A 15691-nucleotide genomic window follows, 5' to 3' on the forward strand; every position below is an offset into this window, starting at 1 on the left:
AAGGTCACACAGAGCCTTAAAGATCTTGGTGCCTATGGTACAAGGTATTATAAACTTCCCAGGATCCTGTCTCTTCTGAGGCAATGTCAGTTGATCCAGATCACTTAGTTCATTGATGAACAAGGGAGGTTCAACTTCCCAAGTATCAATGCCAAATAATTTGGCATTCAGCTTCATGATTGCACCAAGAAACTTGGCAGTTTGCTCTTCAGTAACATCCTCATTCTCTTCAGAAGAGGAATACTCATCAGAGCTCATGAAGGGCATAAGGAGGTTCAATGGAATCTCTATGGTCTCTAGATGAGCCTCAGAGTCCTTTGGTTCCTCAGAGGGAAGCTCCTTATTGATCACTGGACGTCCCAGGAGGTCTTCCTCCTTGGGATTCACGTCCTCTCCTCTCCTCACAGGTTTTGCCATGGTGCTTATGTCAATGGCCTTGCACTCTCCTTTTGGATTCTCTTCTGTATTGCTTGGGAGAGTACTAGGAGGGATTTCAGTGATCCTTTTACTCAGCTGGCCCACTTGTGCTTCCAGATTTCTAATGGAAGATCTTGTTTCATTCATGAAACTTACAGTGGCCTTAGACAGATCAGAGACTAAGTTTGCCAAATTAGAAGTATTTTGTTTAGAGTCCTCTGTCTGTTGTTGAGTGGATGATGGAAAAGGTTTATTATTGCTAAACCTGTTTCTTCCACCATTATTAAAGCCTTGTTGAGGCTTTTGATCCTTCCATGAGAAATTTGGATGATTTCTCCATGATGAATTATAGGTGTTTCCATAAGGTTCACCTAAATAATTTACCTCTGCTATTGCAGGGTTTTCAGGATCATAAGCTTCTTCTTCAGAAGATGCCTCTTGAGTACTGTTGGATGCAGCTTGCATTCCATGCAGACTCTGAGAGATCATATTGACTTGCTGAGTCAATATTTTATTCTGAGCCAATATGGCATTTAGAGTATCAACTTCAAGAACTCCCTTCTTCATAGGCATCCCATTGCTCACAGGATTCCTTTCAGAAGTGTACATGAACTGGTTATTAGCAACCATGTCAATGAGTTCTTGAGCTTCTGCAGGCGTTTTCTTTAGGTGAATGGATCCACCTGTAGAAGTGTCCAGTGACATCTTTGATAGCTCAGATAAACCATCATAGAATATATCCAGGATGGTCCATTCTGAAAGCATGTCAGAAGGACACTTTTTGGTCAACTGTTTGTATCTTTCCCAAGCTTCATAGAGGGATTCACCTTCTTTCTGTCTGAAGGTTTGAACATCAGCTCTAAGCTTGCTCAGCTTTTGAGGAGGAAAGTACTTGGCTAAGAAAGCCGTGACCAGCTTATCCCAAGAGTTCAGGCTGTCTTTGGGTTGAGAATCCAACCATAATCTAGCTCTGTCTCTTACAGCAAAAGGGAAAAGCATGAGCCTGTAGACTTCAGGATCTACTCCATTAGTCTTAACAGTATCACATATCTGCAAGAATTCAGTTAAGAACTGAAAAGGATCTTCAGATGGAAGTCCATGAAACTTGCAGTTCTGCTGCATCAGAGAAACTAATTGAGGTTTCAGCTCAAAGTTGTTTGCTCCAATGGCAGGAATGGAGATGCTTCTTCCATGTAAATTGGAATTAGGTGCAGTAAAGTCACCAAGCATCTTCCTAACAATATTATTATTTTCGGCTGTCATCTCCTCTTCCTATTCGAAAATTTCTGAAAGGTTATCTCTGGGTTGTTGTAATTTAGCTTCTCTTAATTTTCTCTTCAGAGTCCTTTCAGGTTCTGGATCTGCTTCCACAAGAATGTTCTTATCCTTGCTCCTGCTCATATGACAAAGAAGAGGGCACAGAAAAATAATAATAATAATAGAGATCCTTTATACCACAGTATAGGGATCTCTGTGTGAGTAGAAGAAGAGGGGGAGACAAAGAATGTAATATAATGGAAGAAACACAACTGTGAGGAGGGTTGAGATGTGAGATGAGATGTTAGTAGATGAATAAATAAATAGAATAAGATGAGAGAGAAGAAATTTTCGAAAATAATTTTTGAAAAAGAGTTAGTGATTTTCGAAAATGGTTTTTGAAAAATGTTAGTATTTTTCGAAATTTTTTAAAATAAAAAAAATAAAAATAAGAATAATTAGTTAATTAAAAAGAAATTTTTGAAAAAGAGGGAAGATATTTTCGAAAATTAGAGAGAGAGTTAGTTAGGTAGTTTTGAAAAAGTTAAGAAACAAACAAAAAGTTAGTTAGTTAGTTGAAACAAATTTTGAAAAGATAAGAAGTTAGGAGGTTAGAAAAGATATTTTGAAACCAACTTTTTGAAAAAGGTAAGATAAGAAGATATTTTAGAAATTAGTTTTGAAAAAGATTTGATTTTTAAAATCTCAATTAATGACTTGATTCATAAGAAATCACAAGATATGATTCTAGAACTTAAAGTTTGAATCTTTCTTAACAAGCAAGTAACAAACTTCAAATTTTTTGAATCAAAACATTAATTGATTATGTTATTTTCGAAAATTTGATATAAAAATAAGAAAAAGATTTTTGAAAAATATTTTTGGAATTTTCGAAAATAACTAAGAATTTTGAAAAAGATGTGATTTTTGAAAAAGATTTTGAAAAAGATAAGATTTTCAAATTGAAAATTTGATTTGACTCATAAGAAACAACTTGATTTTAAAAATTTTTGAAAAAGTCAACTCAAATTTTCGAATTTGATGAGAGAAAAAGGGAAAGATATTTTTTTGATTTTTGAATTTTTATGATGAGAGAGAAAAACAAGAAAAATGATGCAATGCATGAAAGTTGTGGATCAAAACAATGAATGTATGCAAGAATGATATGAATGTCAAGATGAACACCAAGAACACTATGAATGTCATGATGAACATCAAGAACACATTTTTGAAAAATTTTTAATGCAAAGAAAACATGCAAGACACCAAACTTAGAATTCTTTAATGCTTAGACACTAAGAATTCAAGAATGCATATGAAAAACAACATACAACACAAAGCAAAAAATCATTAAGATCAAACAAGAAGACTCACCAAGAGCAACTTGAAGATCATGAAGAACAGTATGAATGCATGAAATTTTCGAAAAATGCAAGATGCATATGCAAGTGACACCAAACTTATGATATGACTCAAGACTCAAACAAGAACAAAAAAATATTATTGATTTTTTTGAATTTCTAATTTTTTTGTATTTTTCGAAAATTACTTAAAAAAGAAAATAAGGATTCCAAATTTTTTAATATGAATTCCAGGAATCTTGCATTGTTAGTCTAAAGCTTCAGTCCAGGAATTAGACATGGCTCACTAGTCAGCCAAGCTTTCAATGAAAGCTCCGGTCCAAAACACTAGACCTGGCCAATGGCCAGCCAAGCTTCAGCATGTAAATCAGACATGACATGCCTGACATACCCTACAGTCGTATAACAGCTGATGGTTGGAAGCCTCAGTCCAAAAGAATTTAGACATGGCTTTACAGCCAGCCAGGCTTCACATGCTTCATGAAACACTAGAATTCATTCTTAAAAATTTTGAATCTAAAATTTTTTTCGAAAACAGGTGAGAAAATTTTGAAATATTTTTGAAAAATTTTTGAAAAGAAAACAAAAAGAAAATTACCTAATCTGAGCAACAGGATGAACCGTCAGTTGTCCATACTCGATCAATCCCCGGCAACGGCGCCAAAAACTTGGTACGCGGAATCGTGATTACACTTTAATTATGTAAAATTCATTGCTCTTTCTTTCCCTGGAAATGGCGCCAAAAACATGATGCCAAGACCATGGTTCACAACTCCGTGTAACTAACCAGCAAGTGCACTGGGTCGTCCAAGTAATACCTTACGTGAGTAAGGGTCGAATCCCACGGAGATTGTTGGTATGAAGCAAGCTATGGTCACCTTGCAAATCTCAGTCAGGCGGATGTAAAACAGTAATGGGTTTTTGAAAATAAATAATAGAATAGGGATAGAGGTACTTATGTAAATCATTGGTAGAGATTTCAGATAAGCGAATGGAGATGCTTTCTGTTCCTCTGAACCTCTGCTTTCCTGTTATCTTCATCCAATCAGTCTTATTCCTTTCCATGGTTGGCTTTATGTGATACATCACCACTGTCAATGGCTACTTTCGGTCATCTCTCGGGAAAATGATCCAATGCCCTGTCACGGCACGGCTAATCGTCTGGAGGCATCACCCTTGTCAATGGCTTCATCTTATCCTCTCAGTGAAAATGGTCAACGCACCCTGTCACGGCACGGCTATTCATCTGTCGGTTCTCGATCATGCTGGAATAGGATTTACTATCCTTTTGCGTCTGTCACTAACGCCCTGCAATCGCGAGTTTGGAGCTCGTCACAGTCATTCATTCATTGAATCCTACTCGGAATACCACAGACAAGGTTTAGACTTTCCGGATTCTCTTGAATGCCGCCATCATTCTAGCTTACGCCACGAAGATTCTGATTAAGAGATCTAAGAGATACTCATTCAGTCGAAGGTAGAACGGAAGTGGTTGTCAGGCACGCGTTCATAGGGAATGATGATGATTGTCACGTTCATCACATTCAGATTGAAGTACGAATGAATATCTTAGAAGCGAAACAAGATGAATTGAATAGAAAACAGTAGTACTTTGCATTAATCTTTGAGGAACAGCAGAGCTCCACACCTTAATCTATGGAGTGTAGAAACTCTACCGTTAAAAATACATAAGTGAAAGGTCCAGACATGGCCGAGATGGCCAGCCCCCAAAACGTGATCAATAGATCAAAAGATAATCCAAAGATTGTCAAAAAGACTAGTAAAATGTCATATTTATAATAAACTAGCTACTAGGGTTTACATGAGTAAGTAATTGATGCATAAATCCACTTCCGGGACCCACTTGGTGTGTGCTTGGGCTGAGCTTGAGTGTTGCACGTGTAGAGGTCCTTCTTGGAGTTGAACGCCAGTTTTTGTGCCAGTTTGGGCGTTCAACTCTGGTTTTGGCTCCTTTTCTGGCGCTGGACGCCAGATTTGGGCAGAAAGCTGGCGTTGAACGCCAGTTTACGTCATGTATTCTTGGCCAAAGTATGGACTATTATATATTGCTGGAAAGCCCTAGATGTCTACTTTCCAACTCAATTGGAAGCGCGCCATTTTGAGTTTTGTAACTCTATAAAATCCATTTTGAGTGCAGGGAGGTCAGAATCCAACAGCATCAGTAGTCCTTCTTCAACCTCTGAATCTGATTTTTGCTCAAGTCCCTCAATTTCAGCCAGAAAATACCTGAAATCACAGAAAAACACACAAACTCATAGTAAAGTCCAGAAATGTGAATTTAACATAAAAACTAATGAAAACATCCCTAAAAGTAACTAGATCCTACTAAAAACATACTAAAAACAGTGTCAAAAAGCGTATAAATTATCCGCTCATCACAACACCAAACTTAAATTGTTGCTTGTCCCCAAGCAACTGAAAATCAAATAGGATAAAAAGAAGAGAACATACTATAAATTCCAAACTATCAATGAAACATAGCTCCAATCAAATGAGCGGGACTTATAGCTTTTTGTCTCTTGAATAGTTTTGGCATCTCACTTTATCCATTGAGGTTCAGAATGATTGGCATCTATAGGAACTCAAAGTTCAGATAGTGTTATTGACTCTCCTAGTTCAGTATGATGATTCTTGAACACAGCTATTTTATGAGTCTTGGCCGTGGCCCTAAGCACTTTGTTTTCCAGTATTACCACCGGATACATAAATGCCACAGACACATAATTGGGTGAACCTTTTCAGATTGTGACTCAACTTTGCTAAAGTCCCCAATTAGAGGTGTCCAGGGTTCTTAAGCACACTCTTCTTTTGCTTTGGACCTTGACTTTAACCGCTCAGTCTCAAGTTTTCACTTGACACCTACACGCCACAAGCACATGGTTAGGGACAGCTTGGTTTAGCCGCTTAGGCCAGGATTTTATTCCTTTAGGCCCTCCTATCCACTGATGCTCAAAGCCTTGGGATTCTTTTTATTTGCCCTTGCCTTTTGGTTTTAAGGGTTATTGGCTTTTTGCTCTTGCCTCTTGGTTTTAAGAGCCTTGGCTTTTTCTGCTTGCTTTTTCTTTTTCTTTAATATTTTTTTTCGCCTATTTTTTCTTTTTTTTTTTCTGCAAGCTTTGCTCTTTGCTGCTTTTTCTTGCTTCAAGAATCACTTTTATCATTTTTCAGATTATCAAATAACATGTCTCCTAGTCATCATTCTTTCAAGAGCCAACATATTTAACATTCTTAAACAACAACTTCAAAAGACATATGCACTGTTCAAGCATACATTCAGAAAACAAGAAGCATTGTCACCACATCAATATAATTAAGCTAAGTTCAAGGATAAATTCGAAACTCATGTACTTCTTGTTCTTTTGAATTAAAACATTTTTCATTTAAGAGAGGTGATGGATTCATAGGACATTCATAACTTTAAGACAAAGTTACTAACTACTAATGATCATGTAATGAAGACACAAACACAGATAAGCACATAACATAGAAAACGAAAAACAGAAGAAATAAGAACAAGGAATGAATCCACCTTAGTGATGGTGGCGTTTCCTTCTTGAGGAACAAATGATGTCCTTGAGCTCTTCTATGTCTCTTCCTTGCCTTTGTTGCTCCTCCTTCATTGCTTTTAGATCTTCTCTGATTTCATGAAGGATGATGGAGTGCTCTTGATGTTCCACCCTTAGTTGCTTCCAATAATTGTGTGGAAGAAAATGTATCCCCTGAGGTATCTCAGGGATCTCTTGATTTGCAGTCAAATGTTCTACCACTGAGCTATAGACCCTTGATGGAAGCTTTTGTCTTCCCTTTCCTCTTTCTAGAGGTTTCTCTGGCATTAGGTGCCATCAATGGTTATGGAAAAAACAAAAAAGCTATGCTTTTACCACACCAAACTTAGAATGTTGCTCGCCCTCGAGCAAAAGAAGAAAGAATAGAAGAAGAAGAAGAAGATATGGAGGAGATGGATGGATGTGTGTATTCGGCCATATGGGTGGGATTGGGTGGGAGAGAGATGTTGAATTTTGAAGGTAGTGGGTGTATGGATATGAGTGGTAAATGGAAAACAGAAGGGATGACCATGAAGGGAAAGAGAGATGATAAGGTAGGTGGGGATCCTGTGGGGTCCACAGATCCTGAGATGATCTTGTGGGGTCCACAGATCCTGAGGTGTTAAGGCATTTACATCCCTGCACCAATTTAGGCATGTAAAATGCCCTTGCACACAACTCTGGGCGTTCAGCGCCAGGTTGGTGCCCATTTTGGGCGTTCAACGCCCATTTGTTGCCATTTCTGGCGTTGAACGCCAGAACCATGCTTTTTCTGGGCGTTCAGCGCCAGAATGCTGCCCATTTTGGGCATTCAGCGCCAGAACCATGCTCTGTTCTGGCGTTGAACGCCAGGCAGATGCTCCTCCAGGGTGTGATTTTTCTTCTACTATTTTTGATTCCGTTTTCAATTTTTCTCTTTATTTTGTGACTCCACATGATCATGAACCTACAAAGACATATAACTAAGAAAAATATAGTTAGATAAATAAAAATTGGGTTGCCTCCCAACAAGCGCTTCTTTAATGTCAATAGCTTGACAGTGGGCTCTCATGGAGCCTCACAGATGTTCAGAGCATTATTGAAACTCTCCAACACCAAACTTAGAGTTTGGATATGGGAGTTCAACACAAAACTTAGAGTTTGGTTGTGGCCTCCCAACACCAAACTTAGAGTTTGACTGTGGGGGCTCTGGTTGACTCTGCTTTGAGAGAAGCTTTTTCTGCCTCCTCTCCATGGTTGCAGAGGGAGATCCTTGAGTTTTAAACACAAGAGAGTCCTCATTCCATTGAAGGACTATTTCACCTCTGTCAACATCAATCACAGCTCTTGCTGTGGCCAGGAAAGGTCTTCCTAGGATGATGGATTCATCCTCTTCCTTTCCAGTATCCAGGACTATGAAATCAGCAGGGATGTAAAGGCCTTCAACCTTTACTAACACGTCCTCTACTTGTCCATATGCCTGTTTTCTTGAATTGTCTGCCATCTCTAATGAGATTTTAGCAGCTTGCACCCCATAGATTCCTAGTTTCTCTATTACAGAGAGGGGTATGAGGTTTATTCCTGAACCAAGGTCACACAGAGCCTTAAAGATCATGGTGCCTATGGTACAAGGTATTATAAACTTCCCAGGATCCTGTCTCTTCTGAGGCAATGTCAGTTGATCCAGATCACTTAGTTCATTGATGAACAAGGGAGGTTCAACTTCCCAAGTATCAATGCCAAATAATTTGGCATTCAGCTTCATGATTGCACCAAGAAACTTGGCAGTTTGCTCTTCAGTAACATCCTCATTCTCTTCAGAAGAGGAATACTCATCAGAGCTCATGAAGGGCATAAGGAGGTTCAATGGAATCTCTATGGTCTCTAGATGAGCCTCAGAGTCCTTTGGTTCCTCAGAGGGAAGCTCCTTATTGATCACTGGACGTCCCAGGAGGTCTTCCTCCTTGGGATTCACGTCCTCTCCTCTCCTCACAGGTTTTGCCATGGTGCTTATGTCAATGGCCTTGCACTCTCCTTTTGGATTCTCTTCTGTATTGCTTGGGAGAGTACTAGGAGGGATTTCAGTGATCCTTTTACTCAGCTGGCCCACTTGTGCTTCCAGATTTCTAATGGAAGATCTTGTTTCATTCATGAAACTTACAGTGGCCTTAGACAGATCAGAGACTAAGTTTGCCAAATTAGAAGTATTTTGTTTAGAGTCCTCTGTCTGTTGTTGAGTGGATGATGGAAAAGGTTTATTATTGCTAAACCTGTTTCTTCCACCATTATTAAAGCCTTGTTGAGGCTTTTGATCCTTCCATGAGAAATTTGGATGATTTCTCCATGATGAATTATAGGTGTTTCCATAAGGTTCACCTAAATAATTTACCTCTGCTATTGCAGGGTTTTCAGGATCATAAGCTTCTTCTTCAGAAGATGCCTCTTGAGTACTGTTGGATGCAGCTTGCATTCCATGCAGACTCTGAGAGATCATATTGACTTGCTGAGTCAATATTTTATTCTGAGCCAATATGGCATTTAGAGTATCAACTTCAAGAACTCCCTTCTTCATAGGCATCCCATTGCTCACAGGATTCCTTTCAGAAGTGTACATGAACTGGTTATTAGCAACCATGTCAATGAGTTCTTGAGCTTCTGCAGGCGTTTTCTTTAGGTGAATGGATCCACCTGTAGAAGTGTCCAGTGACATCTTTGATAGCTCAGATAAACCATCATAGAATATATCCAGGATGGTCCATTCTGAAAGCATGTCAGAAGGACACTTTTTGGTCAACTGTTTGTATCTTTCCCAAGCTTCATAGAGGGATTCACCTTCTTTCTGTCTGAAGGTTTGAACATCAGCTCTAAGCTTGCTCAGCTTTTGAGGAGGAAAGTACTTGGCTAAGAAAGCCGTGACCAGCTTATCCCAAGAGTTCAGGCTGTCTTTGGGTTGAGAATCCAACCATAATCTAGCTCTGTCTCTTACAGCAAAAGGGAAAAGCATGAGCCTGTAGACTTCAGGATCTACTCCATTAGTCTTAACAGTATCACATATCTGCAAGAATTCAGTTAAGAACTGAAAAGGATCTTCAGATGGAAGTCCATGAAACTTGCAGTTCTGCTGCATCAGAGAAACTAATTGAGGTTTCAGCTCAAAGTTGTTTGCTCCAATGGCAGGAATGGAGATGCTTCTTCCATGTAAATTGGAATTAGGTGCAGTAAAGTCACCAAGCATCTTCCTAACAATATTATTATTTTCGGCTGTCATCTCCTCTTCCTATTCGAAAATTTCTGAAAGGTTATCTCTGGGTTGTTGTAATTTAGCTTCTCTTAATTTTCTCTTCAGAGTCCTTTCAGGTTCTGGATCTGCTTCCACAAGAATGTTCTTATCCTTGCTCCTGCTCATATGACAAAGAAGAGGGCACAGAAAAATAATAATAATAATAGAGATCCTTTATACCACAGTATAGGGATCTCTGTGTGAGTAGAAGAAGAGGGGGAGACAAAGAATGTAATATAATGGAAGAAACACAACTGTGAGGAGGGTTGAGATGTGAGATGAGATGTTAGTAGATGAATAAATAAATAGAATAAGATGAGAGAGAAGAAATTTTCGAAAATAATTTTTGAAAAAGAGTTAGTGATTTTCGAAAATGGTTTTTGAAAAATGTTAGTATTTTTCGAAATTTTTTAAAATAAAAAAAATAAAAATAAGAATAATTAGTTAATTAAAAAGAAATTTTTGAAAAAGAGGGAAGATATTTTCGAAAATTAGAGAGAGAGTTAGTTAGGTAGTTTTGAAAAAGTTAAGAAACAAACAAAAAGTTAGTTAGTTAGTTGAAACAAATTTTGAAAAGATAAGAAGTTAGGAGGTTAGAAAAGATATTTTGAAACCAACTTTTTGAAAAAGGTAAGATAAGAAGATATTTTAGAAATTAGTTTTGAAAAAGATTTGATTTTTAAAATCTCAATTAATGACTTGATTCATAAGAAATCACAAGATATGATTCTAGAACTTAAAGTTTGAATCTTTCTTAACAAGCAAGTAACAAACTTCAAATTTTTTGAATCAAAACATTAATTGATTATGTTATTTTCGAAAATTTGATATAAAAATAAGAAAAAGATTTTTGAAAAATATTTTTGGAATTTTCGAAAATAACTAAGAATTTTGAAAAAGATGTGATTTTTGAAAAAGATTTTGAAAAAGATAAGATTTTCAAATTGAAAATTTGATTTGACTCATAAGAAACAACTTGATTTTAAAATTTTTTGAAAAAGTCAACTCAAATTTTCGAATTTGATGAGAGAAAAAGGGAAAGATATTTTTTTGATTTTTGAATTTTTATGATGAGAGAGAAAAACAAGAAAAATGATGCAATGCATGAAAGTTGTGGATCAAAACAATGAATGTATGCAAGAATGATATGAATGTCAAGATGAACACCAAGAACACTATGAATGTCATGATGAACATCAAGAACACATTTTTGAAAAATTTTTAATGCAAAGAAAACATGCAAGACACCAAACTTAGAATTCTTTAATGCTTAGACGCTAAGAATTCAAGAATGCATATGAAAAACAACATACAACACAAAGCAAAAAATCATTAAGATCAAACAAGAAGACTCACCAAGAGCAACTTGAAGATCATGAAGAACACTATGAATGCATGAAATTTTCGAAAAATGCAAGATGCATATGCAAGTGACACCAAACTTATGATATGACTCAAGACTCAAACAAGAACACAAAAATATTATTGATTTTTTTGAATTTCTAATTTTTTTTGTATTTTTCGAAAATTACTTAAAAAAAATAAGGATTCCAAATTTTTTAATATGAATTCCAGGAATCTTGCATTGTTAGTCTAAAGCTTCAGTCCAGGAATTAGACATGGCTCACTAGCCAGCCAAGCTTTCAATGAAAGCTCCAGTCCAAAACACTAGACCTGGCCAATGGCCAGCCAAGCTTCAGCTTGTAAATCAGACATGACATGCCTGACATACCCTACAGTCGTATAACAGCTGATGGTTGGAAGCCTCAGTCCAAAAGAATTTAGACATGGCTTTACAGCCAGCCAGGCTTCACATGCTTCATGAAACACTAGAATTCATTCTTAAAAATTTTGAATCTAAAATTTTTTTCGAAAATAGGTGAGAAAATTTTGAAATATTTTTGAAAAATTTTTGAAAAGAAAACAAAAAGAAAATTACCTAATCTGAGCAACAGGATGAACCGTCAGTTGTCCATACTCAAACAATCCCCGACAACGGCGCCAAAAACTTGGTACGCGGAATCGTGATTACACTTTAATTATGTAAAATTCATTGCTCTTTCTTTCCCTGAAAATGGCGCCAAAAACATGATGCCAAGACCATGGTTCACAACTCCGTGTAACTAACCAGCAAGTGCACTGGGTCGTCCAAGTAATATCTTACGTGAGTAAGGGTCGAATCCCACGGAGATTGTTGGTATGAAGCAAGCTATGGTCACCTTGCAAATCTCAGTCAGGCGGATGTAAAACAGTAATGGGTTTTCGAAAATAAATAATAGAATAGGGATAGAGGTACTTATGTAAATCATTGGTAGAGATTTCAGATAAGCGAATGGAGATGCTTTCCATTCCTCTGAACCTCTGCTTTCCTGCTATCTTCATCCAATCAGTCTTATTCCTTTCCATGGATGGCTTTATGTGATACATCACCGCTGTCAATGGCTACTTTCGGTCATCTCTCGGGAAAATGATCCAATGCCCTGTCACGGCACGGCTAATCGTCTGGAGGTATCACCCTTGTCAATGGCTTCATCTTATCCTCTCAGTGAAAATGGTCAACGCACCCTGTCACGGCACGGCTATTCATCTGTCGGTTCTCGATCATGCTGGAATAGGATTTACTATCCTTTTGCGTCTGTCACTAACGCCCTGCAATCGCGAGTTTGGAGCTCGTCACAGTCATTCATTCATTGAATCCTACTCGGAATACCACAGACAAGGTTTAGACTTTCCGGATTCTCTTGAATGCCGCCATCATTCTAGCTTACGCCACGAAGATTCTGATTAAGAGATCTAAGAGATACTCATTCAGTTGAAGGTAGAACGGAAGTGGTTGTCAGGCACGCATTCATAGGGAATGATGATGATTGTCACGTTCATCACATTCAGATTGAAGTACGAATGAATATCTTAGAAGCAAAACAAGATGAATTGAATAGAAAACAGTAGTACTTTGCATTAATCTTTGAGGAACAGCAGAGCTCCACACCTTAATCTATGGAGTGTAGAAACTCTACCGTTAAAAATATATAAGTGAAAGGTCCAGGCAAGGCTGAGATGGCCAGCTCCCAAAACGTGATCAATAGATCAAAAGATAATCCAAAGATTGTCAAAAAGACTAGTAAAATGTCCTATTTATAATAAACTAGCTACTAGGGTTTACATGAGTAAGTAATTGATGCATAAATCCACTTCCGGGACCCACTTGGTGTGTGCTTGGGCTGAGCTTGAGTTTTGCACGTGTAGAGGTCCTTCTTGGAGTTGAACGCCAGTTTTTGTCCAGTTTGGGCGTTCAACTCTGGTTTTGGCTCCTTTTCTGGCGCTGGACGCCAGATTTGGGCAGAAAGCTGGCGTTGAACGCCAGTTTACGTCGTCTATTCTTGGCCAAAGTATGGACTATTATATATTGCTGGATAGCCCTAGATGTCTACTTTCCAACGCAATTGGAAGCGCACCATTTTGAGTTCTGTAACTCCAGAAAATCCATTTTGAGTGTAGGGAGGTCAGAATCCAACAGCATCAGCAGTCCTTCTTCAACCTCTGAATCTGATTTTTGCTCAAGTCCCTCAATTTCAGCCAGAAAATACCTGAAATCACAGAAAAACACACAAACTCATAGTAAAGTCCAGAAATGTGAATTTAACATAAAAACTAATGAAAACATCCCTAAAAGTAACTAGATCCTACTAAAAACATACTAAAAACAGTGTCAAAAAGCGTATAAATTATCCGCTCATCTGTGCTCTATCATTCATTCCTAAAAGCCCATCCAAAGGCAGGCCATGCTATTCAATGCTCGAAAAGAAGGGCTCCTATCCCTCCCAAGGAAGGGCAGTAGCTTGATTATTTGACTGCATGTTCCAATGTCACCTCGTTCTATCTATCTTCCATCCGTTACCTTGTTCTTCTTGCCACTGGGGGCTTCAACCTTTCCATCATTTCCTGCGATCGAGCTAGCTTAACATCCTTATTAAATTAAAGCATGATGCTGCTATTCTGCTCGGTGCGTTTCTTAGGGATTTTCCCTTAGTCAAGTAAAGGACCAGGTTCTTTAGTACAGAGATATTACATAGCTCCATGACCACTGACTGAATCATGGGCTAGGAGGAGTATGAGTGATAAGTGGGAATATTCGATTGCTCGTCTGCTAAAGTCCTGTCTGCCTTCCTGTTGATTTAGTACATTCCTATCCCCTTTTCTTGGGGAGTTTGATCAATCTTCCTCACCCCTAATGGTTTAGATTGAGCAGCCAGGTGGGGGAGAAAGCGGCCGTTACACTGATAGGAGTGTAATCTAATTGAATCTATCTATCTTTCCTGTCCTTGAGGAACGGGTTAAAGAGCTTAGGAAAGACTTGGCCCCTATTTGAAGTAGACCTAACTCGCTCTTTGGCTCGTTCCTCGCTTTTGTTCAATTATAAATAAGAAAAAAAATTATATATTCGATTATCTAATAGCATGATAGAGACGGCAATAGGCTAGACTATCCCTTATCCGGATAGATATGTCCCTATGAGTGACTACGCCGATCTTTATATGTTTTGGCCACGTTCGTTTCTGCTCTGAAAAGGAAGGTTTGGATCTTTCAATCTTATGTCATGAGGGATGTGACCTATGTTAGGTCCATAAAATACCACCGCTTTTGGTGTTCTATGAGTCACCTCCGAATAATGAGTAGGTAGTTCGATCCTTTTTATTTTTCTCTTCATGGTAAACTTATGGGGGGTGCGGACCAATAGGTCGAATTACTATATAAAGAAGAGTTTTAAACTATCTTCTTTCTTGTTCGAGTAGGAAGATATCATTTTTTCTTGTTTCTTTTCTTCGATAAGAATAGAGATTTGAAATGATAAAAATTCCTCTTCATTCTGTTGTGCTCAGCAAAAGAACTTCCTAAGCATACTTTTACGGATCCAAACTTCTTTGTTCTTTCTAAGTATTCTTCTTGCATAGAATAACACAATTGTTGTTGCAAAAACCAGGATTTTAGTAGCAGGCGGCATCCCCGCTTAGTTTTGAGTAGGCAAAACCATTCTGTTTTGGTTCTTCTCCTCATTGTTACCCGGTAACCCAGGAATTTGCCTATAATTTTTTCTACTGGTATTTCGATATAGAAAGATCTCCTTATATCTTCACCGCGGATTTTCGCGTCATTTTCTTGAAAAGATATTAGATCATCGTGGGAAACTTTCAAACGAGTAATACTTCCCATTTGATTATTCACACAAACCCTTTGATGACTTATCAGCTGCCTTGCTTGAGGAATAGTTTCACGAAAATGGAGACGAACCGGAATAACGTCTGATCTTGTTTCTGGATTGAGTATAAAAGGGATATATGAAGTTTGTTCTATTCCTCTGTGCGTCTCTGTGATGGTTAAATCCCCATGAATAAGAGGCAACTTTCGTGTAGTTTTTGATTGGATGTAACTGTTAAGATTTTCTCTTGGATAAATCTTTCTCTTAATAGATCTCTTCTTGTTCCTCAATCTTCGGAGAATGCGGCGTTGTATTATTGTAAGTTCTCTCTTCTGAACATTTCCTAAAATTAGACGACACATTTTAAATCTTAATGCAGGCATATCTTCGTTGAATCAATCTGATTCGCCACATTGCGTATAACGGGAGTCGAACCCAATTCTACCAAAACCCCCCGTAAAAGCAATAAGGAAACTACCTATCATTTTTCTCTCTTTCTTTGACCTAGCACACTGAACACATACCCCATTTAGAAGAAACTCAAAGTGACTACATATCCTTCGGACTCTAATGTGAACAGACGCTCTCTCCATCGAGAAATTCAACTGTCAAGGTTAACGTACTAAACGATTCG

At 37.9% G+C, this 15691-nt stretch overlaps 2 non-coding genes across 2 annotated transcripts; both read left to right on the top strand.

Annotated features, from left to right (window-relative positions):
- The first annotated feature begins 1176 nt into the window (after nucleotides 1-1176).
- On the top strand, nucleotides 1177-1284 carry LOC112767670 (small nucleolar RNA R71). The gene has a single exon (XR_003185112.1). It is a non-coding gene; the product is annotated as a small nucleolar RNA R71 (small nucleolar RNA).
- Nucleotides 1285-9344: 8060 nt separating this feature from the next.
- On the top strand, nucleotides 9345-9452 carry LOC112767671 (small nucleolar RNA R71). The gene has a single exon (XR_003185113.1). It is a non-coding gene; the product is annotated as a small nucleolar RNA R71 (small nucleolar RNA).
- The last annotated feature ends 6239 nt before the right edge of the window (nucleotides 9453-15691 follow it).

This window comes from Arachis hypogaea, chromosome 17, assembly GCF_003086295.3.
Source record: "Arachis hypogaea cultivar Tifrunner chromosome 17, arahy.Tifrunner.gnm2.J5K5, whole genome shotgun sequence".
Lineage (NCBI taxonomy): Eukaryota > Viridiplantae > Streptophyta > Magnoliopsida > Fabales > Fabaceae > Arachis > Arachis hypogaea.